The sequence below is a fragment of the Pimephales promelas genome, chromosome 19 (genome assembly GCF_988280905.1).
Source record: "Pimephales promelas chromosome 19, fPimPro1.hap1.1, whole genome shotgun sequence".
Lineage (NCBI taxonomy): Eukaryota > Metazoa > Chordata > Actinopteri > Cypriniformes > Leuciscidae > Pimephales > Pimephales promelas.
This window is the reverse complement of record NC_142787.1, coordinates 4,926,312-4,953,633: the sequence shown is the minus strand read 5'-3', so window position 1 is coordinate 4,953,633 and position 27,322 is coordinate 4,926,312. Positions and strand designations below refer to the sequence as shown.

Here is a 27,322-nt window from a genome sequence, read left to right as displayed (position 1 = left end):
ACTTAGACCTGAGTGCAAAAATGGAGGCTCTAGCCCCTTCCAGAGCTGAGATATTGAAACTCAAAAATTCGGCCCGAAAAAAAAAAAGACAGTGGTACCCCTTACGTTTTTTTTTCCGGGCGCAAAATTAAGTTTCTCCAATCTTCCCAAAACTCTGGATTCTGATAGAGGGCCATGAGACTTAGACCTGAGTGCAAAAATGGACGCTCCAGCCCCTTCCAGAGCTGAGATATTGAAACTCAAAAATTCGTCCCGAAAAAAAAACGACAGTGGTACCCCTTACGTTTTTTTTTTCCGGGCGAAAAGTTAGGTTTCTCCAATCTTCCCAAAACTCTGGATTCTGATAGAGGGCCATGAGACTTAGACCTGAGTGCAAAAATGGAGGCTCTAGCCTCTTCCAGAGCTGAGATATCTAAACTCAAAAATTCGGCCCGAAAAAAAAAAACGACAGTGGTACCCTTTATGTTTTTTTTTCCGGGCGCAAAATTAAGTTTCTCCAATCTTCCCAAAACTCTGGATTCTGATAGAGGGCCATGAGACTTAGACCTGAGTGCAAAAATGGAGGCTCTAGCCCCTTCCAGAGCTGAGATATTGAAACTCAAAAATTCGTCCCGAAAAAAAAACGACAGTGGTACCCCTTACGTTTTTTTTTTCCGGGCAAAAATTTAGTTTCTCCAATCTTCCCAAAACTCTGGATTCTGATAGAGGGCCATGAGACTTAGACCTGAGTGCAAAAATGGAGGCTCTAGCCCCTTCCAGAGCTGAGATATCGAAACTCAAAAATTCGGCCCGAAAAAAAAACGACAGTGGTACCTCTTACTTTTTTTTTCCGGGCGAAAAGTTAAGTTTTCTCCAATCTTCCCAAAACTCTGGATTCTGATAGAGGGCCATGAGACTTAGACCTGAGTGCAAAAATGGAGGCTATAGCCTCTTCCAGAGCTGAGATATCTAAACTCAAAAATTCGGCCCGAAAAAAAAAAACGACAGTGGTACCCCTTACGTTTTTTTTTTCCGGGCGAAAAATTAAGTTTCTCCAATCTTCCCAAAGCTCTGGATTCTGATAGAGGGTCATGAGACTTAGACCTGAGTGTAAAAATGGAGGCTCTAGCCCCTTCCAGAGCTGAGATATCGAAACTCAAAAATTCGGCCCGAAAAAAAAAACGACAGTGGTACCCCTTACGTTTTTTTTTTTCCGGGCAACAATTTAGTTTCTCCAATCTTCCCAAAACTCTGGATTCTGGTAGAGGGCCATGAGACTTAGACCTGAGTGCAAAAATGGAGGCTCTAGCCCCTTCCAGAGCTGAGATATAGAAACTCAAAAATTCGGCCCGAAAAAAAAAAAGACAGTGGTACCCCTTACGTTTTTTTTTTCCGGGCGAAAAATTAAGTTTCTCCAATCTTCCCAAAACTCTGGATTCTGATAGAGGGCCATGAGACTTAGACCTGAGTGCAAAAATGGAGGCTCTAGCCTCTTCCAGAGCTGAGATATCGAAACTCAAAAATTCGGCCCGAAAAAAAAACGACAGTGGTACCCCTTACGTTTTTTTTTTCCGGGCAAAAAAGTTACGTTTCTCCAATCTTCCCAAAACTCTGGATTCTGATAGAGGGCCATGAGACTTAGACCTGAGTGCAAAAATGGAGGCTCTAGCCTCTTCCAGAGCTGAGATATCTAAACTCAAAAATTCGGCCCGAAAAAAAAAAACGACAGTGGTACCCCTTACGTTTTTTTTTTCTGGGCAAAAATTTAGTTTCTCCAATCTTCCCAAAACTCTGGATTCTGATAGAGGGCCATGAGACTTAGACCTGAGTGCAAAAATGGAGGCTCTAGCCCCTTCCAGAGCTGAGATATTGAAACTCAAAAATTCGGCCCGAAAAAAAAAAAGACAGTGGTACCCCTTACGTTTTTTTTTCCGGGCGCAAAATTAAGTTTCTCCAATCTTCCCAAAACTCTGGATTCTGATAGAGGGCCATGAGACTTAGACCTGAGTGCAAAAATGGACGCTCTAGCCCCTTCCAGAGCTGAGATATTGAAACTCAAAAATTCGTCCCGAAAAAAAAACGACAGTGGTACCCCTTACGTTTTTTTTTTCCGGGCGAAAAGTTAGGTTTCTCCAATCTTCTCAAAACTCTGGATTCTGATAGAGGGCCATGAGACTTAGACCTGAGTGCAAAAATGGAGGCTCTAGCCTCTTCCAGAGCTGAGATATCTAAACTCAAAAATTCGGCCCGAAAAAAAAAAACGACAGTGGTACCCTTTATGTTTTTTTTTCCGGGCGCAAAATTAAGTTTCTCCAATCTTCCCAAAACTCTGGATTCTGATAGAGGGCCATGAGACTTAGACCTGAGTGCAAAAATGGAGGCTCTAGCCCCTTCCAGAGCTGAGATATTGAAACTCAAAAATTCGTCCCGAAAAAAAAACGACAGTGGTACCCCTTACGTTTTTTTTTCCGGGCAAAAATTTAGTTTCTCCAATCTTCCCAAAACTCTGGATTCTGATAGAGGGCCATGAGACTTAGACCTGAGTGCAAAAATGGAGGCTCTAGCCCCTTCCAGAGCTGAGATATCGAAACTCAAAAATTCGGCCCGAAAAAAAAACGACAGTGGTACCTCTTACTTTTTTTTTCCGGGCGAAAAGTTAAGTTTCTCCAATCTTCCCAAAACTCTGGATTCTGATAGAGGGCCATGAGACTTAGACCTGAGTGCAAAAATGGAGGCTATAGCCTCTTCCAGAGCTGAGATATCTAAACTCAAAAATTCGGCCCGAAAAAAAAAACGACAGTGGTACCCCTTACGTTTTTTTTTTCCGGGCGAAAAATTAAGTTTCTCCAATCTTCCCAAAGCTCTGGATTCTGATAGAGGGTCATGAGACTTAGACCTGAGTGTAAAAATGGAGGCTCTAGCCCCTTCCAGAGCTGAGATATCGAAACTCAAAAATTCGGCCCGAAAAAAAAAAACGACAGTGGTACCCCTTACGTTTTTTTTTTTCCGGGCAACAATTTAGTTTCTCCAATCTTCCCAAAACTCTGGATTCTGGTAGAGGGCCATGAGACTTAGACCTGAGTGCAAAAATGGAGGCTCTAGCCCCTTCCAGAGCTGAGATATAGAAACTCAAAAAATCGGCCCGAAAAAAAAAACGACAGTGGTACCCCTTACGTTTTTTTTTTCCGGGCGAAAAATTAAGTTTCTCCAATCTTCCCAAAACTCTGGATTCTGATAGAGGGCCATGAGACTTAGACCTGAGTGCAAAAATGGAGGCTCTAGCCTCTTCCAGAGCTGAGATATCGAAACTCAAAAATTTGGCCCGAAAAAAAAACGACAGTGGTACCCCTTACGTTTTTTTTTTCCGGGCAAAAAAGTTACGTTTCTCCAATCTTCCCAAAACTCTGGATTCTGATAGAGGGCCATGAGACTTAGACCTGAGTGCAAAAATGGAGGCTCTAGCCTCTTCCAGAGCTGAGATATCTAAACTCAAAAATTCGGCCCGAAAAAAAAAAACGACAGTGGTACCCCTTACGTTTTTTTTTTCTGGGCAAAAATTTAGTTTCTCCAATCTTCCCAAAACTCTGGATTCTGATAGAGGGCCATGAGACTTAGACCTGAGTGCAAAAATGGAGGCTCTAGCCCCTTCCAGAGCTGAGATATTGAAACTCAAAAATTCGGCCCGAAAAAAAAAAAGACAGTGGTACCCCTTACGTTTTTTTTTCCGGGCGCAAAATTAAGTTTCTCCAATCTTCCCAAAACTCTGGATTCTGATAGAGGGCCATGAGACTTAGACCTGAGTGCAAAAATGGACGCTCTAGCCCCTTCCAGAGCTGAGATATTGAAACTCAAAAATTCGTCCCGAAAAAAAAACGACAGTGGTACCCCTTACGTTTTTTTTTTCCGGGCGAAAAGTTAGGTTTCTCCAATCTTCCCAAAACTCTGGATTCTGATAGAGGGCCATGAGACTTAGACCTGAGTGCAAAAATGGAGGCTCTAGCCTCTTCCAGAGCTGAGATATCTAAACTCAAAAATTCGGCCCGAAAAAAAAAAACGACAGTGGTACCCTTTATGTTTTTTTTTCCGGGCGCAAAATTAAGTTTCTCCAATCTTCCCAAAACTCTGGATTCTGATAGAGGGCCATGAGACTTAGACCTGAGTGCAAAAATGGAGGCTCTAGCCCCTTCCAGAGCTGAGATATTGAAACTCAAAAATTCGTCCCGAAAAAAAAACGACAGTGGTACCCCTTACGTTTTTTTTTTCCGGGCAAAAATTTAGTTTCTCCAATCTTCCCAAAACTCTGGATTCTGATAGAGGGCCATGAGACTTAGACCTGAGTGCAAAAATGGAGGCTCTAGCCCCTTCCAGAGCTGAGATATCGAAACTCAAAAATTCGGCCCGAAAAAAAAACGACAGTGGTACCTCTTACTTTTTTTTTCCGGGCGAAAAGTTAAGTTTCTCCAATCTTCCCAAAACTCTGGATTCTGATAGAGGGCCATGAGACTTAGACCTGAGTGCAAAAATGGAGGCTATAGCCTCTTCCAGAGCTGAGATATCTAAACTCAAAAATTCGGCCCGAAAAAAAAAAACGACTGTGGTACCCCTTACGTTTTTTTTTTCCGGGCGAAAAATTAAGTTTCTCCAATCTTCCCAAAGCTCTGGATTCTGATAGAGGGTCATGAGACTTAGACCTGAGTGTAAAAATGGAGGCTCTAGCCCCTTCCAGAGCTGAGATATCGAAACTCAAAAATTCGGCCCGAAAAAAAAGACGACAGTGGTACCCCTTACGTTTTTTTTTTTCCGGGCAACAATTTAGTTTCTCCAATCTTCCCAAAACTCTGGATTCTGGTAGAGGGCCATGAGACTTAGACCTGAGTGCAAAAATGGAGGCTCTAGCCCCTTCCAGAGCTGAGATATAGAAACTCAAAAATTCGGCCCGAAAAAAAAAAAGACAGTGGTACCCCTTACGTTTTTTTTTTCCGGGCGAAAAATTAAGTTTCTCCAATCTTCCCAAAACTCTGGATTCTGATAGAGGGCCATGAGACTTAGACCTGAGTGCAAAAATGGAGGCTCTAGCCCCTTCCAGAGCTGAGATATTGAAACTCAAAAATTCGTCCCGAAAAAAAAACGACAGTGGTACCCCTTACGTTTTTTTTTTTCCGGGCGAAAAATTAAGTTTCTCCAATCTTCCCAAAACTCTGGATTCTGATAGAGGGCCATGAGACTTAGACCTGAGTGCAAAAATGGAGGCTCTAGCCCCTTCCAGAGCTGAGATATCGAAACTCAAAAATTCGGCCCGAAAAAAAAAACGACAGTGGTACCCCTTACGTTTTTTTTTTTTCGGGCGAAAAATTAAGTTTCTCAAATTTTCCCAAAACTCTGGATTCTGATAGAGGGCCATGAGACTTAGACCTGAGTGCAAAAATGGAGGCTCTAGCCCCTTCCAGAGCTGAGATATCGAAACTCAAAAATTCGGCCCGAAAAAAAAAAAGACAGTGGTACCCCTTACGTTTTTTTTTTTCTGGGCGAAAAATTAAGTTTCTCCAATCTTCCCAAAACTCTGGATTCTGATAGAGGGCCATGAGACTTAGACCTGAGTGCAAAAATGGAGGCTCTAGCCCCTTCCAGAGCTGAGATATCGAAACTCAAAAATTCGGCCCGAAAAAAAAACGACAGTGGTACCCCTTACGTTTTTTTTTTTTGGGCGAAAAATTAAGTTTCTCCAATCTTCCCAAAACTCTATATTCTGATAGAGGGCCATGAGACTTAGACCTGAGTGCAAAAATGGAGGCTCTAGCCCCTTCCAGAGCTGAGATATCGAAACTCAAAAATTCGGCCCGAAAAAAAACGACAGTGGTACCCCTTACGTTTTTTTTTCGGGCGAAAAATTAAGTTTCTCCAATCTTCCCAAAACTCTGGATTTTGATAGAGGGCCATGAGACTTAGACCTGAGTGCAAAAATGGAGGCTCTAGCACCTTCCAGAGCTGAGATATCGAAACTCAAAAATTCGGCCCGAAAAAAAAAACGACAGTGGTACCCCTTACGTTTTTTTTTTTTGGGCGAAAAATTAAGTTTCTCCAATCTTCCCAAAACTCTGGATTCTAAAATAGGGCCATGAGACTTAGACCTGAGTGCAAAAATGGAGGCTCTAGCCCCTTCCAGAGCTGAGATATCGAAACTCAAAAATTCGGCCCGAAAAAAAAAACGACAGTGGTACCCCTTACGGTTTTTTTTTTTTCGGGCGAAAAATTAAGTTTCTCCAATTTTCCCAAAACTCTGGATTCTGATAGAGGGCCATGAGACTTAGACCTGAGTGCAAAAATGGAGGCTCTAGCCCCTTCCAGAGCTGAGATATCGAAACTCAAAAATTCGGCCCGAAAAAAAAACGACAGTGGTACCTCTTACGTTTTTTTTTTCCGGGCAAAAATTTAGTTTCTCCAATCTTCCCAAAACTCTGGATTCTGATAGAGGGCCATGAGACTTAGACCTGAGTGCAAAAATGGAGGCTCTAGCCCCTTCCAGAGCTGAGATATCGAAACTCAAAAATTCGTCCCGAAAAAAAAACGACAGTGGTACCTCTTACTTTTTTTTTTTTGGGCGAAAAATTAAGTTTCTCCAATCTCCCAAAACTCTGGATTCTGATAGAGGGCCGTGAGACTTAGACCTGAGTGCAAAAATGGAGGCTCTAGCCCCTTCCAGAGCTGAGATATCGAAACTCAAAAATTCGGCCCGAAAAAAAAAAACGACAGTGGTACCCCTTACGTTTTTTTTTTTTTGGGCGAAAAATTAAGTTTCTCCAATCTTCCCAAAACTCTGGATTCTGATAGAGGGCAATGAGACTTAGACCTGAGTGCAAAAATGGAGGCTCTAGCCCCTTCCAGAGCTGAGATATCGAAACTCAAAAATTCGGCCCGAAAAAAAAAAACGACAGTGGTACCCCTTACGTTTTTTTTTTCAGGCGAAAAATTAAGTTTCTCCAATCTTCCCAAAACTCTGGATTCTGATAGAGGGCCATGAGACTTAGACCTGAGTGCAAAAATGGAGGTTCTAGCCCCTTCCAGAGCTGAGATATCGAAACTCAAACATTCGGCCCGAAAAAAAAACGACAGTGGTACCCCTTACGTTTTTTTTTCAGGCGAAAAATTAAGTTTCTCCAATCTTCCCAAAACTCTGGATTCTGATAGAGGGCCATGAGACTTAGACCTGAGTGCAAACATGGAGGTTCTAGCCCCTTCCAGAGCTGAGATATCGAAACTCAAAAATTCGGCCCGAAAAAAAACGACAGTGGTACCCCTTACGTTTTTTTTTTCGGGCGAAAAATTAAGTTTCTCCAATCTTCCCAAAACTCTGGATTCTGATAGAGGGTCATGAGACTTAGACCTGAGTGTAAAAATGGAGGCTCTAGCCCCTTCCAGAGCTGAGATATCGAAACTCAAAAATTCGGCCCGAAAAAAAAACCGACAGTGGTACCCCTTACGTTTTTTTTTTTCCGGGCGAAAAATTAAGTTTCTCCAATCTTCCCAAAACTCTGGATTCTGATAGAGGGCCATGAGACTTAGACCTGAGTGCAAAAATGGAGGCTCTAGCCCCTTCCAGAGCTGAGATATCGAAACTCAAAAATTCGGCCCGAAAAAAAAACGACAGAGGTACCCCTTACGTTTTTTTTTTTTCGGGCGAAAAATTAAGTTTCTCCAATTTTCCCAAAACTCTGGATTCTGATAGAGGGCCGTGAGACTTAGACCTGAGTGCAAAAATGGAGGCTCTAGCCCCTTCCAGAGCTGAGATATCGAAACTCAAAAATTCGGGCCGAAAAAAAAACGACAGTGGTACCCCTTACGTTTTTTTTTTTTGGGCGAAAAATTAAGTTTCTCCAATCTTCCCAAAACTCTGGATTCTGATAGAGGGCCATGAGACTTAGACCTGAGTGCAAAAATGGAGGTTCTAGCCCCTTCCAGAGCTGAGATATCGAAACTCAAAAATTCGGCCCGAAAAAAAACGACAGTGGTACCCCTTACATTTTTTTTTTCGGGCGAAAAATTAAGTTTCTCCAATCTTCCCAAAACTCTGGATTTTGATAGAGGGCCATGAGACTTAGACCTGAGTGCAAAAATGGAGGCTCTAGCCCCTTCCAGAGCTGAGATATCGAAACTCAAAAATTCGGCCCGAAAAAAAAAACGACAGTGGTACCCCTTACGTTTTTTTTTTTTCGGGCGAAAAATTAAGTTTCTCCAATTTTCCCAAAACTCTGGATTCTGATAGAGGGCCATGAGACTTAGACCTGAGTGCAAAAATGGAGGATCTAGCCCCTTCCAGAGCTGAGATATCGAAACTCAAAAATTCGGCCCGAAAAAAAAACGACAGTGGTACCCCTTAAGTTTTTTTTTTTTTTCGGGCGAAAAATTAAGTTTCTCCAATTTTCCCAAAACTCTGGATTCTGATAGAGGGCCATGAGACTTAGACCTGAGTGCAAAAATGGAGGCTCTAGCCCCTTCCAGAGCTGAGATATCGAAACTCAAAAATTCGGCCCGAAAAAAAAAACGACAGTGGTACCCCTTACGTTTTTTTTTGGGGCTAAAAAATGAAGTTTCTCCAATCTTCCCAAAACTCTGGATTCTGATAGAGGGCCCGAAAAAAAACGACAGTGGTACCCCTTACGTTTTTTTTTTTCGGGCGAAAAATTAAGTTTCTCCAATCTTCCCAAAACTCTGGATTCTGATAGAGGGCCATGAGACTTAGACCTGAGTGCAAAAATGGAGGCTCTAGCCCCTTCCAGAGCTGAGATATCGAAACTCAAAAATTCGGCCCGAAAAAAAAAAAGACAGTGGTACCCCTTACGTTTTTTTTTTCCGGGCGAAAAATTAAGTTTCTCCAATCTTCCCAAAACTCTGGATTCTGATAGAGGGCCATGAGACTTAGACCTGAGTGCAAAAATGGAGGCTCTAGCCCCTTCCAGAGCTGAGATCGAAACTCAAAAATTCGGCCCGAAAAAAAACGACAGTGTCACCCCTTACGTTTTTTTTTTTTGGGCGAAAAATTAGGTATCCCCAATCTTCTCAAAACTCTGGATTCTGATAGAGGGCCATGAGACTTAGACCTGAGTGCATCAATGGAGGCTCTAGACCCTTCCAGAGCTGAGATATCGAAAATCAAAATTTCGACCCGTAAAAAAAAAACGACAGTGTTACCCCTTACGTTTCTTGTTTTTTTTGGGGCAAAAAATTAAGTATCCCCAATCTTCTCAAAACTCTGGATTATGATAGACTCAGAGGGCCGTGAGCCTTAGACCTGAGTGCAAAAATGGAGGCTCTAGACCCTTCCAGACCTGAGATATCGAAACTCAAAATTTCGACCCGAAAAAAAAAAAGACAGTGGTACCCCTTTCGTTTTTGTTTTTTGTCGGGCGAAAAATGAAGTTTTTTTTTTTCGGGGGCGAAAAATGAAGTTTCTCCAATCTTCTCAAAACTCTGGATTCTGATAGAGGGCCATGAGACTTAAACCTGAGTGCAAAAATTGAGGCTCTAGACCCTTCCAGAGCTGAGATATCGAAAATCAAAATTTCGACCCGAAAAAAAAAAAAAGTGTTACCCCTTACGTTTTTTTTTTTGGGCAAAAAATTAAGTATCCCTAATCTTCTCAAAACTCTCGATTCTGATAGAGGGCCATGAGACTTAGACCTGAGTGCAACAATGGAGGCTCTAGACCCTTCCAGAGCTGAAATATCGAAAATCAAAATTTCGACCCGTAAAAAAAACGACAGTGTTACCCCTTACGTTTTTTTTTTTTGGGTGAAAAATTAAGTATCCCTAATCTTGTCAAAACTCTGGATTCTGATAGAGGGCCATGAGACTTAGACCTGAGTGCAACAATGGAGGCTCTAGACCCTTCCAGAGCTGAGATATCGAAATTCAAAATTTCGACCAGAAAAAAACAACGACAGTGTTACCCCTTACGTTTTTTTTTTTTGGGTGAAAAATTAAGTATCCCTAATCTTGTCAAAACTCTGGATTCTGATAGAGGGCCATGAGACTTAGACCTGAGTGCAAAAATGGAGGCTCTAGTCTAGACCCTTCTAGAGCTAAGATATCGAAACTCAAAATTTCGTCCCGAAAAAAAAAACGACAGTGGTACCCCTTTCATTTTTTTTTTTTGGCGAAAAATTAAGTATCCCCAATCTTCTCAAAACTCTGGATTCTGATAGAGGGCCATGAGACTTAGACCTGAGTGCAACAATGGAGGCTCTAGACCCTTCCAGAGCTGAGATATCAAAAATCAAAATTTCGACCCGTAAAAAAAACGACAGTGTTACCCCTTACGTTTTTTTTGGGGGGGTGAAAAATTAAGTATCCCCAATCTTCTCAAAACTCTGGATTCTGATAGAGGGCCATGAGACTTAGACCTGAGTGCAACAATGGAGGCTCTAGACCCTTCCAGAGCTGAGATATCGAAAATCAAAATTTCGACCCGTAAAAAAAACGACAGTGTTACCCCTTACGTTTTTTTTTTTTGGGCGAAAAATTAAGTATCCCTAATCTTCTCAAAACTCTGGATTCTGATAGAGGGCCATGAGACTTAGACCTGAGTGCAACAATGGAGGCTCTAGACCCTTCCAGAGCTGAGATATCGAAATTCAAAATTTCGACCAGAAAAAAAAAACGTCAGTGTTACCCCTTACGTTTTTTTTTTTTGGGCAAAAAATGAAGTATCCCCAATCTTCTCAAAACTCTGGATTCTGATAGAGGGCCATGAGACATAGACCTGAGTGCAACAATGGAGGCTCTAGACCCTTCCAGAGCTGAGATGTCGAAACTCAAAATTTCGACCGCAAAACAAAAACGACAGTGTTACCCCTTACGGGTTTTTTTTTGGCGAAAAATTAAGTATCCCCAATCTTCTCAAAACTCTGGATTCTGATAGAGGGCCATGAGACTTAGACCTGAGTGCAACAATGGAGGCTCTAGACCGTTCCAGAGCTGAGATATCGAAAAATCTAAATTTCGACCCGAAAAAAAAAACGACAGTGTTACCCCTTACGTTTTTTTTTTTTGGGCGAAAAATTAAGTATCCCCAATCTTCTCAAAACTCTGGATTCTGTTAGAGGGCCATGAGACTTAGACCTGAGTGCAACAATGGAGGCTCTAGACCTTTCCAGAGCTGAGATATCGAAAATCAAAATTTCGACCTGTAAAAAAAATTGGACTGGACTGTTTTTGGACTGTTTTTAACAGGATAGAAACTTTTATTTGACAGTTATGAGAAAGGAAATCATGGGAGAGAGAGAGGATGTGACATGCAGCAAAGGACCGGGATTTGATCCATGGTCGGCTGCATATCGCATTTAACTTCGCTATGCCATGGCCACCCCACTCTAGCTTTGTGTCCCATCTTGGCCACCCCCCAAAAAATGTCCTGGATACGCCACTGCTCTCCACTGGAGCGTGTTAACGCAAACGTGTAAGTTTCACGTTTGAGGGGGTTAAACTGTGACATCTACACATCTACCAAAGTGGACCATTTAGGCTGCTTCATTAAAAACGTGACATTAAGACGTTTTGTTTCGGCGTGGATCGAGGCAAATGAATCCTTTTCACCTTGAAAATAATAAATGTTTTTTGCATTTTAAATAATAGACCATTTCTCAGTGATCGTCAATAAAACAAAATCCCATTTTACTCGGTTTAATGAAAACCAATATTGTAAGTTTAAGTTTCAGTTTAAGTGCAAGTTTCACGTTTGAGGGAGTGAAACCGTGACATCTACACATTTTCCAAAGTGAACCAAGTGATTATTTCACGTCTTGTCGGGTTTATTGGATGGGTTTTTATTAAAGGTTTGGGTTTGGTTTTATTTGTTGGAAAAATAAATATAAAAATATAATTTGACACAAGAGGGCAGTATAGCCCTATTTATGGTTTTGTTAAACCGTGACATCTACACGCTTTCCAAAGTGGACCAACGTGATTATTTCACGTCTTGTCGTGATACCGGGTTGGGCACTTGAAGTTACAGGAATCCCGTTGCTAAACAACGGAACTAGGTCGAGTATTTAAAAGGTTATGGTTAACAAGGTTAACGCGGCTTAACGTCAATGTAATTGTTTTAGGGTACCTTTTGCTCAAACGAGGAGCTGGGGGACCCTGGAAAAATAGACATTTTACTCATAAGCTGCTTCATTAAAAACGTGATATTTCGTTTTCTTCGGCGTGGATCAAGGCAAATGAATCCTTTTCACCTTGAAAATAATAAATGTTTTTTTGCATTTTAAATAATAGACCATTTTTCAGTGATCGTCAATAGAACAAATTACATTTTTCTTGGTTTAATGAAAACCAATTGGTCGTTATGGCAGAGGCTTTGCGTGTAGAATAGGTCAACACGAGTATCGGAGCCTGTTAACGCAAACGTGTAAGATTCACGTTTGAGGGGGTTAAACCGTGACATCTACACGTTTTCCAAAGTGGACCTTTTAGGCTGCTTCATTAAAAACGTGACATTTAGACGTTTTGTTTCGGCGTGGATCGAGGCAAATGAATCCTTTTCACCTTGAAAATAATAAATGTTTTTTTACATTTTTAACAATAGACCATTTTTCAGTGATCGTCAATAAAACAAAATCCCATTTTCTCGGTTTGATGAAAACCAATATGGTATAAGTTTAAGTTTAAATTTCACGTTTGAGGGAGTGAAACCGTGACATCTACACATTTTTCAAAGTGAACCAAGTGATCATTTCACGTCTTGTCGGCTGGAGAAATGTTGTTTTGGCCACTTTGTTTGATAAAATCACAACAATTTAATGCAAGAATGGGATTTGAACTCAGGTTTTCTTGATTGAATCCCACGCTTTATCAACTGAACCACTGAGTCTGTTAAGTTCAAGGTTGGATGGGTTTTTATTATAGGTTTGGTTTTATTTGTTGGAAAAATAAATATAAAAATATAATTTGACACAAGAGGGCAGTATAGCCCTATATGGTTTTGTTAAACCGTGACATCTACACGTTTTCCAAAGTGGACCAACGTGATTATTTCACGTCTTGTCGTGATACCGGGTGCGGCTGGCTTGACCGTGTATTTTCCACGTGCGGCCCACACTTGACAGCAGTCTCAGAACAGCGCATCAGCAGTGAACGCAAACATGTTTAACCGGCAAGGCTTTAAGCACATGCAAATTAACTTTTGTGAACTCGCTGAACTGATGTAACGTTAGCCGTTCCTCTGCGTTAATATTGCGAGTCTATTTGTCGCGTTGTAAGTTACACTAATGCTGTTGAGACGGAGGTGTCAGAACTGCAACTGACAGAATGCACGATATTTCTACAAAAGCAGTCAGCAGCTTGATTGGAAGGATCATAGCGCAAATTTGAACTATATCGATATATCGCCCAGCCCTGACCTGTGATGTTCTTGTCAACTGACGACGATACTCACGAAATTGAGCAGGTGAACAAGCTGAACCAATTAGACATTCTCTCTATAGACATTTCACAAGATGTAAACAACACTGGTCCAGAAGCACTTCCTGTTTCAGTTTGTAACTGCTTTCTTTATTTCACATGTAAAGAAAACATCTTAAAATGTTTGTTTAACTTTTTGATTCAGTTTTACATGTTCTGCTGGTTGTATTTTATCCCAGCTTTTATGTAGTGTTAAAAAACTGAAACAGGAGTGCTTCTGGACCAGTGTTGTTTTCATCTTGTGAAATGGTCTATACGTCCTTGTTGATACTTTGAAAGGAACTTTCTGTACGTCAGGCAGTTATGGGTTATTCTCTCCTTTTCAGTCCGAGACACCCCTCGCTGCAGCCTGTAGCACGATGACGTAGCTGGATGGTCCAATACGTAGTGGATGGATGTGTGTTTTGGTGACGTCATTTACGCATGCGCAGTGCCGATCTCTGATTATAATTCGAATGGATTGGTTTTAAGTGATATGTAAGCTCAATATTGTACTGAGATGATGTTCAAACTGTGTAGTATAATACTGTTAAATAATTATAAGTAATTATTGATGAATAAGTAGGAAAATGCTAAAATAATAACAGCATGGGGAAAATAAATCTTGTAATAATAAACTCGCATTTATGTTATACATTCAGAATTGCGAGAAAAAGGTCAGAATTCTGACTTTATAGCACACAATTGCGACTTTATTTCACGCAATTCTGTCTTTATAACAAGCGATTGAGGCTTTATTTCACCTAATTCTGTCCTTATAACATGCGATTGAGGCTTTCTTTCACCTAATTCTTTCTCTATAACATGCGATTAAGGCTTTATTTGACCTAATTCTGTCTTTATAAGATGCGATTGAGGCTTTATTTCACCTCATTCTGTCTTTATAACATGCGATAGAGGCTTTATTTCAGGCAATTATGTCTTTATAACATGCGATTGAGGCTTATAAGCAATTATGTCTTTTATGCGATTGAGGCTTTAGTTTATTTCACGCAATTATGTCTACATGCGATTGAGGCTTTGTTTCACCTAATTCTGTCTTTATAACATGCGACTGAGGCTTTATTTCACCTAATTCTGTCTTTATAACATGCGATTGAGGCTTTATTTCAAGCAATTATGTCTTTATGCGATTGAGGCTTATTTCAAGCAATTATCTTTATAACATGCGATTGAGGCTTTATTTCACGCAATTCTGACTTTATATCTCACAATTCTGAGAAATAAAGTCTGCGAAAAGTAGCCTGTACTCGCAGTTGTAAGGAAAAAGTCGCAATTATTAAAAAAAAAAAGTTTTATTCTGAAAGCTCTGAAAATAAGAGCTTCGCTCGTGACCATATTTAAATGTATTCTTGGAAGATCAACGATTGTTCACCAACTCTCTAAGCCTATGAATTCTTAATGAGCATATGTGCCATCAGCGTTTATCACAGGATCGCGTTTAAAGTCTGTTTAGAGAGAACGGTGTCATCCCCTAATTTAATGTGGCAGAATGGGATACGGACACATCAGACACTTAACATATTTCAGGGCTTAGGCCCAGGCAGTTTGCAGACTACGCCACGATGGGACTTACACCCAAATAATTAAGTTCAACCAGGCACTCAAGTTCGTTGACAGATAGCCAGAGACAGTGGTTCAGTACAAAAATAGTATTTTTATTTTCTTTTCACTTTTAAACTCAATGAACACACTCAAGAGAGAAGGCAACAGAGCGGAGTCTTACCAGTGGGAAGCTAGTGACTCAAGCAAGGAGCGTCCATGAAAACACCCCATTCACACGTGTCAAATTTCACTCACACACTATAAGAGAAATGACCACACTTGGTGAACACACAGCCACAGCACACCACGGGACCCGCCACCACAAGGGGCACTGCTCCCACTGGCAGTTCTCAGCACCTGGACAATGGACAGACACGTGGAAGTTGAACAAAATTACGCACACAAACTACATAAACATTGTCTAATAAGTCACCTGTTCTGAAGTCCAAGGTGGTACTAGCTAACAATGTGAACAGGGACTCAATTAAAATAAACAATTAAACATGGACAAACCACAAAAGAAAAATCACAATTAGGCCAATCCTCTTGGAGATCAACAGCAAGAAAAGGCCTCCATACAAGAGTACAAAATAAAATAAATAAAAACATTAAAGTGATGTCAGTCCATCAAATACTCAAGCACTGATTTCAAAACAGAGACAGGAAGGAAGATCAAACAATGTTAAACAGGCAACGATGTAACACGCTAGCCAGCCACCTGTTAACTTGAGATAATAATAATTGAGTTCAATACTCCTTTGCCGAGTGTGAATAAGGCAGCCGGGTACGACGTAACTTTAAATCCATGAACATGTAATGTGAAGAGTATAAGCAAAGCAGCAGATGTTCAGTATCGATGAAGCAAACTTGCGGCCGCACCCCCGGTTAAACAGCACTCCCTAAAATGCACAGGATGTCAATTTACAAATAGTCCCCACATTAACCCTTACACTATTACTCCGTATAGCAACATACCTATGATTTTCACAAGCCCTGAGCTCTGTTTGCCGACCACAGGGCGCACGCTCAGCTGGTGAAAGGGCTGCTGCTGCACCAGGGATCCTATAGCACAAAACATTCCCTATAAGCCCAAGCCATAAAGTTAACGAGTTAAAAGAGAAGAGAAATGAAGCCAACCATACTCGCGGCACTTCGGTAGACCGATAACCAGGCAGACATCAGGTCGCTGGGCAGGTAAACAGGACGCGTACCGGTAACACCATTTGTCAAAATAAAAGTCCCGGTTTATAAAAGAGGTGTAGCCCTCGCGATTGGCTCAAAATTAACTGCCCAGAACTATTCACAGCTGCAGCAAATTAAGTCACTTAGGGAGACATGAGCCAGACAACAGCATCATCATGCTACAATCTGCCCCGTTTTTTTTTAATCGGCGCCCGACGATTACCCCAAGACACTCACCTTCACTGTAGGACGCTAATAGAGCGAACAGAGAGACCCTTGGTACAAGTCCTCTTGCCATGACGGCTACTCTAGAAACACGAGACACTTGCTACAAGTTCTCTGCCATTACGGCCACACAACACGAAACACGAGAGATACTTGGTACAAGTCCTCTTGCCATGACGGCTACTCTAGAAACACGAGACACTTGCTACAAGTTCTCTGCCATTACGGCCACACAACACGAAACACGAGAGATACTTGGTACAAGTCCTCTTGCCATGACGGCTACTCTAAAAACACGAGACACTTGCTACAAGTTCTCTGCCATTACGGCCACACAACACGAAACACGAGAGATACTTGGTACAAGTCCTCTTGCCATGACGGCTACTCTAAAAACACGAGACACTCGTTAAAACTTCTCTGCTTTTACAGCTACTCAACGAGAACGAGTGATACGCACGTTCTCGGACATGACGGCTAAAACAGGAGAAACAAGTGATACACGAGTTCTCAGACATAACGGCTAAAACGTGAGTAAGGCACTGGTTACAGGTCCCCTACCTTTACTGCTACTCAATGAAAAAGACCAAAGCAGGGCCAGGAGCCAGGGTAGGGGCATGACCTGGGGTCTGACGTAGGCGCTCATTATCAGCTACCATCTAAGCCATCAAGTCCCTCAACTCCTGTAACTCACTCCCCTCGGCCACCCCGTTCCATATTTTGGCAATGCACAATCCAATTGGCAAAAAACAAAAACCAATCCCCACCTTACCTGCCCCGTTATCGGTCCACCAACGAACAGCTGCTGCTTTGCTTGTAAAAGAAAAAAATACAAAAAAAAACAAAAAACAAAATTTGAACCAGTCTCTGGCTTTATCCATCAACCCTGCCGACTACGCCAAATGTGGCAGAATGGGATACGGACACATCAGACACTTAACATATTTCAGGGCTTAGGCCCAGGCAGTTTGCAGACTACGCCACGATGGGACTTACACCCAAAGAATTAAGTTCAACCAGGCACTCAAGTTCGTTGACAGATAGCCAGAGACAGTGGTTCAGTACAAAAATAGTATTTTTATTTTCTTTTCACTTTTAAACTCAATGAACACACTCAAGAGAGAAGGCAACAGAGCGGAGTCTTACCAGTGGGAAGCTAGTGACTCAAGCAAGGAGCGTCCATGAAAACACCCCATTCACACGTGTCAAATTTCACTCACACACTATAAGAGAAATGACCACACTTGGTGAACACACAGCCACAGCACACCACGGGACCCGCCACCACAAGGGGCACTGCTCCCACTGGCAGTTCTCAGCACCTGGACAATGGACAGACACGTGGAAGTTGAACAAAATTACGCACACAAACTACATAAACATTGTCTAATAAGTCACCTGTTCTGAAGTCCAAGGTGGTACTACCTAACAATGTGAACAGGGACTCAATTAAAATAAACAATTAAACATGGACAAACCACAAAAGAAAAATCACAATTAGGCCAATCCTCTTGGAGATCAACAGCAAGAAAAGGCCTCCATACAAGAGTACAAAATAAAATAAATAAAAACATTAAAGTGATGTCAGTCCATCAAACACTCAAGCACTGATTTCAAAACAGAGACAGGAAGGAAGATCAAACAATGTTAAACAGGCAACGATGTAACACGCTAGCCAGCCACCTGTTAACTTGAGATAATAATAATTGAGTTCAATACTCCTGTGCCGAGTGTGAATAAGGCAGCCGGGTACGACGTAACTTTAAATCCATGAACATGTAATGTGAAGAGTATAAGCAAAGCAGCAGATGTTCAGTATCGATGAAGCAAACTTGCGGCCGCACCCCCGGTTAAACAGCACTCCCTAAAATGCACAGGATGTCAATTTACAAATAGTCCCCACATTAACCCTTACACTATTACTCCGTATAGCAACATACCTATGATTTTCACAAGCCCTGAGCTCTGTTTGCCGACCACAGGGCGCACGCTCAGCTGGTGAAAGGGCTGCTGCTGCACCAGGGATCCTATAGCACAAAACATTCCCTATAAGCCCAAGCCATAAAGTTAACGAGTTAAAAGAGAAGAGAAATGAAGCCAACCATACTCGCGGCACTTCGGTAGACCGATAACCAGGCAGACATCAGGTCGCTGGGCAGGTAAACAGGACGCGTACCGGTAACACCATTTGTCAAAATAAAAGTCCCGGTTTATAAAAGAGGTGTAGCCCTCGCGATTGGCTCAAAATTAACTGCCCAGAACTATTCACAGCTGCAGCAAATTAAGTCACTTAGGGAGACATGAGCCAGACAACAGCATCATCATGCTACATTAATAACAAATTATCATTTCGACAGAATCAAAACTAACTAGCTGTAAAATAACATTATTCATGAACCGCTATAAAGCAAAAACAATCTGTTACATTAAATTGAAACAATCTAAATTGTTAAAAGCGATATATAAATCAAGATGACTTGACTTGACTAGTGCGCATGCGCGCGTTACAGGGTCCAACACGTATTGGACCGTCCAGCTACGTCATCGTGCTACAGACTGCAGCGAGGACCTCTTGTTCAGTCCGGCTGCCAACACCAGTCGCCCTCTTCTTTTTTTTTTTTTAACAGATCTGCATGATTCACGTAGGTCACATTTTCAGGTCGGAAAATCCGGAATTCCGGATTAATCCGGAAAAATCACATCCCTGATAATAGACCATTTTTCAGTGATCGTCAATAGAACAAATTACATTTTTCTTGGTTTAATGAAAGCCAATTGGTCGTTATGGCAGAGGCTTTGCGTGTAGAATAGGTCAACACGAGTATCGGAGCCTGTTAACGCAAACGTGTAAGATTCACGTTTGAGGGGGTTAAACCCTGACATCTACACGTTTTCCAAAGTGGACCATTTAGGCTGCTTCATTAAAAACGTGACAAAGACGTTTTGTTTCGGCGTGGATCGAGGCAAATGAATCCTTTTCACCTTGAAAATAATACATGTTTTTTACATTTTTAACAATAGACCATTTTTCAGTGATCGTCAATAAAACAAAATCCCATTTTTCTCGGTTTGATGAAGACCAATATGGTATAAGTTTAAGTTTCAGTTTAAGTGCAAATTTCACGTTTGAGGGAGTGAAACCGTGACATCTACACATTTTCCAAAGTGAACCAAGTGATTATTTCACGTCTTGTCGGCTGGAGAAATGTTGTTTTGGCCACTTTGTTTGATAAAATCACAACAATTTAATGTAAGCAAGAATGGGATTTGAACTCAGGTTTTCTTGATTGAATCCCAACGCTTTATCAACTGAACCACTGAGTCTGTTAAGTTCAAGGGTTTATTGGATGGGTTTTTATTATAGGTTTGGTTTTATTTGTTGGAAAAATAAATATAAAAATATAATTTGACACAAGAGGGCAGTATAGCCCTATTTATGGTTTTGTTAACATCTACACGTTTTCCAAAGTGGACCAACGTGATTATTTCAGTCTTGTCGTGGTATCGGGTGTGGCTGGCTTGACCGTGTATTTTCCACGTGCGGCCCACACTTGACCGCAGTCTCAGAACAGCGCATCAGCAGTGAACGCAAACATGTTTAACCGGCAAGGCTTTAAGCACATGGAAATTAACTTTTGTGAACTCGCTGAACTGATGTAACGTTAGCCGTTCCTCTGCGTTAATATTGCGAGTATTTGTCGCGTTGTAAGTTACACTAATGCTGTTGAGACGGAGGTGTCAGAACTGCAACTGACAGAATGCACGATATTTCTACAAAAGCAGTCAGCAGCTTGATTGGAAGAATCATAGCGCAAATTTGAACTATATCGCGATATATCGCCCAGCCCTGGTGACCTGTGATGTTCTTTTCAACTGACGACGATACTCAGCGCGAGAGCGACTGATACGAAATTGAGCAGGTGAACAAGCTGAACCAATTACACATTCTCTCTATAGACATTTCACAAGATGTAAACAACACTGGTCCAGAAGCACTTCCTGTTTCAGTTTGTAACTGCTTTCTTTATTTGTACAGAAAACATCTTAAAAATGTTTGTTTAACTTTTTGATTCAGTTTTACATGTTCTGCTGGTTGTATTTTATCCCAGCTTTTATGTAGTGTTAAAAAACTGAAACAGGAGTGCTTCTGGACCAGTGTTGTTTTCATCTTGTGAAATGGTCTATATACGTCCTTGTTGATACTTTGAAAGGAACTTTCTGTACGTCAGCCAGTTATGGGTTATGTGCTCTTATTCTCTCCTTTTCAGTCCGGCTGCCGACACCAGTCCCCCTCTTCTTCTTTTTTTTTAACAGATCTGCATGATTCACCTAGGTCACATTTTCAGGTCGGAAAATCCGGAATTCCGGATTAATCCGGTAAAATCACATCCCTGATGTCTACGCCATTAACGTCCGCGTCATTCCGCGTGTCTGTACACGCAGTCAAATCTCCAGTCATAAATGCCATTAACCCCAGTGACGGTTAGGTTTAGGGACGGGGTTGAGGTAAGTCATATATTTATATAACGTTAATTCAACGGCATTCATAAACACGCTGAAAGGCTATTATGCGTCTTGATAGCACGCCAAAAATGGAAATACGAATTGGCGTGTCATACACACGCTACTTCATGAGATCAGTCTTTTCGTTTGATATGTAATCTTTTCTGATAAATTATTTACTCGTCTTGTGTCTTTTTCTCTTTCCATTTATTTGTACTATATTGTGACTGTTTTCTTCTTTGCTTATAATGTCTTCAATAAAAAAATTACAAAAATAGAAACGCTTGCGTTAACTTCAAGCATAACAATTACAAAGGCGGACTCCATCGTGTTTCTGCAAATGTTTCTCTTGGCTTTGCGATCCTTTATTATGGTCAGAAAAGATGTTTAGAATACTTCTAAACCCGCCCCAGCGCCCGACGTAAGCATGACGTGGTTAAAAGAACGGTTCTAGTCCAGGAAAGAGTTGGTGCCGCTTTGGAACCAGTTCTCCTGGCCGAGAACCGGTTCTTTGGCTGTCGAAACACAAAGAACTGGTTCGCGCGCAGGCACCGGCTCCGAACTGGCTCTCAAAATGCTTTGGTGGAAAAGGGGCTACTGCGAGCATTGAGGGTTGATGCAGGAACTGTGCACAGAGACTGACCTCCCTCTCTGAGCGACAAAAGTGCCAAGCCCTTGACCAGACGATGTCCACCTTGCTTGTCCAGGAGCACCATCTCTGGTTGGACCTTGCTGAGATGAAGGGTGTTGACAAAGTTTACTCTCTTTGGCCAGCCTCGGAAACACTGTCGAGGACTTTGCCCAGCAGTTCAGAAGTAGACTGAGGCCATAAAACACATTCTGGCCCGGCATGACACCACCGACACCAGGCCGCCACGGGCTGGCCCTCAGTCTGCTTGGCACCAAGGGCATTCCCCTGGCTCTGGCATGGATGGAGTAATCATCCTCCGTGACACTCTCGAAGCATCTATCTAAGTGGTCCTGAGACCCGGAGGAGAGCCGGATGGGGAATCTTCCATTTCATTTTTATCTCTGTTCCCTTTCTCAAACAATTTCCTCAGCCTCTGAACCATAGTGGGCATGCTCTGGTGAAGCCCCTCTTCCTCACTCACAGCCACCCTTTGTAAGAAGACCCATGTAAGAATCCATTTCAGGACACTATGCTTTCCAGTTTAGGCACCAGCAATCCTCGCTGCCCCCCGCTGGTCTGTCTGTTGTCCTTCTGGTGCCACTCTCATGGAGCTTGTGATCCTGGGAGTCTGGCTAGTGCTTCCCAGCCTGTCCCGCAGCACATAGTTCATTGCACCCAAGAAAGGCGGTGAGTTATGGCCAATCTTGGATCTCATCCTCACATGCATTCGGCCCTAGGATTGGTTTGCGGGGATTGGTTTCCAGTGATTGACCTAAAAGACGTGTATTTTCATGTCTCGATTTTACCTCCACACAGACTGTCAAGGGTCGAGCATATCAGTTCTAGGTCACTAGGTCTATCTCCTTTTAGGTCACTCTGGGGATCAGTTATGCGAACACAGGGACTTGTTGCTCAGGCACCTTAGCCATCTGTGGCTTCGGGTCAACTTGGAAATGTGCAAGCTCTCCCCAGTGCAGAGCATCTCTTTTCTCTGTATGGATTTGAACTCGGTCAATATGATGGCACTTTTCCCAAGAAAACTGCCTGAATAAGTGCAGGCGGAAGACAGCTATTCCACTGAAACAATTTCAGAGGCCTCCTGGGGCATGTGGCATTCACAGAAACGGTTGCGCCGCCTCATCCCCTCCTGAGACCTTTCTGTGGTCCTTTCAGGTCTACAGAGAGCTCACTTTGAGCCGCTGGAGTCAGTTGAGCTTAAGATCATGTCTCTAAAGACAGTGCTCCTGACTGCACTTGCTTCCTTCAAGAGGGTGGGGGGTCTGCAGTTATTTATGGTCAGCGAATCGTGGCTAGAGTTTGGGCCAGCCCTGTCTCACGTGATCCTGAGGTTACGGCACAGATATGTGATCAATGATCCCACTACTCCCTTTAGGGACCAGGCGGTGAACTTGGAAGCACTGCCTATGTAGGAGGCAGCCCTTGTGTTGCTATTCTCACACTGCATGTTTATGTGGACCACACGCAGAGCTTTAGAAGCTCTGAGCAGCTCTTTGCCTGCTTTGGAGGTCAGCAGAAGGGAAAGGCTGTCTCCAAGCAGAGGCTGACCCATTTTGATAGTGGAGGCCATCACTTTGATGTACCAGTCCCACGGCTAGCCGTGCCCCCTTGGAGTGAGGTCTCATTCCTCTCAGGGTGTTGCTTCCTTCTGAGCATTGGCGTGGTGCCTCACTGGTAGACATACTGTAGTACAATCTCCCTGTTGAGCTGGTTTCTTCCTGTGTGTTGGGTAAAACCCTCAATGTGTAGGAAAACTGTCTCTGTGTCTCGCTTACAGTGCCATTCCCTTCTAGTGGGGGGATATGGGAGCCTATTTTGCACTTCAAGTGAGTTCCCCTCTTGGCGAACCCTGAGTTGAGTTCCTTTAGCATCCTTTCTGCAGTCAGACACTGCAGAGGCATCTGACGTCAGGTCAAGTGCTTGTGTGCATGCCTGGCCGGTCAGCCCTTGAACTGGGCTAGATGCCCATATGCCCATATGCTCATATGCTGTGATTTCCCCTTGGTAATCCCATGTCTGTACTTTCACAGTACTGTTTCCCTGTTGGTAAACCTGTGTCTTTCTCTGGACAGTTTCTGCTCTGCCCTCTCCATTGAACTAGGCACGCTTCCCTAGTGTTAACTACACTAGTCATGGCTGAAAAATATGGGAATTGAGAACCGAAGCACTCTTCCACATGAAATATCATGATAAGAGAAACAAGCTATGACAGTCTCCCTGTTCCCTCTATCCCATTGGAATGAAGGACTACTCTACTTGGGTTTACATGGGGCGTTAGGGAGGTTACAACTGTGTGAGGGTTCAGTAGCCATGGCACTTTGCATGGGGAGCCCAATACGTCAATATCAATGTAGCGTTGAACGTGACTGAATGGGAACGTCTTGGTTACTATTGTAACCCTATAATGTTATTAGGTGTTAGATGTTATTATGCTATAAAGTAATGTTCCCTGAAGGTGGGAAATATTTTTTTTTTACATCATTGCCATGATTAAACTTCCAAACATTTGGTATCACTGAAAATACATCCCTAAAACAGTGTCTTATATGGTCTCAAAGAAATTTGCTAAAATATAATCTACAGAGAAAAAAAACTCCATTGCTGGGTCTCAGGAGGATATGAGAAGACTCTTTGACAGTGGGAAGGGTGTTGCCTCAAAATGAAAGGTGAATGAAGGGCCGCTCATACTTCGTTGCATAAATAATAACCAGTTAATTTGGCTGAAATGTATAATAAATGGAACTATTTTGATTGTTTATGTTGGCGTAGGATGGTTGCTAAGGGTGTTGCAGGGATACACAAAAAGGTCATAGCCATGCTTTATCATAAATAAAAGATATCGACCAATCAGAATCAAAGACTGGAACTAACTGTTTTATAATGTTAGTAATTCATTAATTTACAATAAATAATGAAACCTTATTGTAGTTAAAAAATAATATTATTAAACAATTAAACATAACCATTTCCTTGTATTCATCACAATAATTACTTTTAAAGTATTTCTTACAATGTGTATTTAAATGGAACAAACAGGGCGGATTACATGTAATTTGGATTATGTAATCAGATTATTATATGTGTTAAAATACTTGTAATCAGACTACAGTTTCTTCCTTATTGATTACATGTTATTCTCACCATGGCAGTAAATTATTCATAATTCATTGATTGTTTTTTTTTTATCTTTAAAATGTTCCTTTCTGTTAAAGTCTACTGCTTATATATGTTCAGAAGGCCTTCCAGATTTGTGGAATTGCACAAACAGACCAGACACTATGCTTGAGTCGATCATTGATAACTCGGACACACAACGCGTTTCACCACTGGATTTTGGCACACATAAATTCACATTTAAGAGGAGTTTTCTCATTTTAATGATGTAGCCTATTTGATTACATCAAGAAAGGTAAAATCCCATTGATCCATGAGGCCTTTATTTATGTATTGTATTATACAAAACTATTAATACTACACCATATTTTACAAACGTAGCCATTAGCCAACTATTTGTCTTGACAAATAATAAAACACTTAATTGTGCACAATACTTCCACTCAACCAACAGAAAGGCAAATCTCAAGATCCCTGAAAAAGCAACAGGATTAAACCTGTGTGTTTATAGTTTTTGATATTTAAAGTATCAAAGAAGCATTTGACCACAAATACAAATGTACCAGATGATAGATTAAACAATACATTCAATTTATTTGGACGCTCAATTCAAGATTACACAAACACTACGGAAAAAGTAACTGTTCATGTAAATCAAGATGAACCGATGGGCTATGAATGGGGCATTTTTAGGTTATGATTGTAAAATATTCATGACTTGAAACTTTATCTTGCAAGGATAGGGACATAACTTTATCATAAAAGGTATCATAAGCAAGATTAGGGAATATCATGACACAGTTGGCACAACAAGACTGTTTACAATTTTGCCAAGCCTTTTTTTTTTTTTTTTTTTAAAGTGTGCATTGTTAATCTGCGTAATGAATGAGAAAATGCCAGAGAGGTAATGGATGCCCGCCACATAGCAGATGAATAATTGAGCGTCTGGGGGAACAGGAGAGGTGGATAAGATCGGATGGTGCATCTGTGTCACTGCACTGCCAGGCTTCTCTTCGACACGTCACCCAGACACAGAAGAACAACAGGTGTTTCAATGCATTTATTCACCAAACCAATTTGAGCTGGGGAATTCAGTGGTGCTCATTTAAAATGATTTCATAAGATTTTTTTTTTTTTTTTGCTTGTCTATTTTTTTGGACTTATTTGTATTAAATTTTCTTCTAATATTGAGTTTGCAAATCATCGGTTTGACTTTGGTATCAACCGGACAACAGCTAGCTTTATGAATCTCTATACACAGAGCAGTTAAAAAGTTTGTGTCCTACTCTCATTGTTCGGGCTGTTGACAGGGCAGGAGAGAGGCTCTCAGACGCCACAGCCGATGAAGATTAGGGGTCAGCCAAGGTGAAAGTTCCTGCCATCCACTGCGAGCGTCAACTTTGCCCAGTTCCTTTTTTATAGGGGAACATATTTATAGTCAGGCTCATTTTAACAAAATGCAGATTTTTTGTTTAGTACTGTCCTGAATAAAATATTTGATATAAAAGATGTTTACATAAAGTCCACAAGACAAAAAATATAGCTGCATTTATAAAAATGACCCCATTCAAAAGTTGACATAACCCTGATTATTAATACTGTGTCGTTACCTGGGTTTTGTTTTTGTTTTATGATGGTTGTTGAGTCCCTTGTTTGTTCTGAGCAGTTAAGCTGCCCAATGTTCTACAGAAAAACACTTCAGGTCCTGCAAGTTCTTCAATTTTCCAGCAGCTTTTGCATATTTGAACCCTTTCCAGCAGTGACTGTATGCTTTTGAGATCCATCTTCTCATACTGAGGACAACTGAGGGACTCAAACACAACTAATTAAAACAGTTCAAACATTTACTGATGCTCCAGAAGGAACACAATGCATTAAGAGCCAGGGGTTGAAAACTTTTGAACAGGATGAAGATGTCCACAGTAAACAGAATATACAATATACCTTGATCTTCAAATTCAAAAAGTTGTGTATATGCCTATTTCTATACAATAAATGGAAATGATGTAAACTGAAAATTATTGGTGTTCCTGCGCATTAAAATATGTTCAAAATGTTCAAATATTATGCATTACATTTGATGTATTTTGAAGTTCAGGAGATAAAATATTGGCAATACAAAACCACAAATTACCTAATTATTGTGAAATTTATAAAACTAAGTTTAACAAAAAACTGTATGCAACTGGTTTTCCATTTTTAAAATCACAAATAATAATAATATTATATAGCATATATAATGTTTTCCATTTTTAAAATCACAAATAATAATAATATTGTAGCATATATAATGCATTTAACATTGTTTAAAATGTAAACGGAATTGATAATTAAATGTCATTGTTATTCATTTTTCTTATTCATTTGCGAAAACTATATTACTAGGCCTACTATATAATTACAAAGTACATTAACATGAAATGAAAATAAATTACAATAAACATATTGACATAAATTCATGTCAACTAAAAAAGGAAAAATAATATAATTGGAAATAAATTAAAGGAGATTAATTGATACTGTGAAGCTGCTTTGATGCAATCTGTATTGTGAAAAGCCCTATAAAAATATACTTGAAAGATAAAAAATATGATCAATTATAGTTAGACGTATTAAATTACTTTTTTTAATCACTTCGCTGATGAGTTAAATTATTGAAATAGCTAACAT

General features: G+C 41.1%; 1 long non-coding RNA gene across 2 annotated transcripts; it reads right to left on the bottom strand.

Annotated features, from left to right (window-relative positions):
* Positions 1-15,071: 15,071 nt before the first annotated feature.
* On the bottom strand, positions 15,072-19,811 carry LOC148970713 (uncharacterized). 2 transcript variants are annotated; one of them, XR_016147718.1, is made up of 3 exons: positions 18,494-18,733; positions 18,327-18,413; positions 15,072-18,250 (listed from the first exon to the last, which is right to left on the bottom strand). It is a non-coding gene; the product is annotated as an uncharacterized LOC148970713 (long non-coding RNA). The 2 variants fall into 2 exon arrangements; XR_016147719.1 differs by having other exon boundaries at positions 15,072-17,708; positions 18,327-19,811.
* Positions 19,812-27,322: the final 7,511 nt, after the last annotated feature.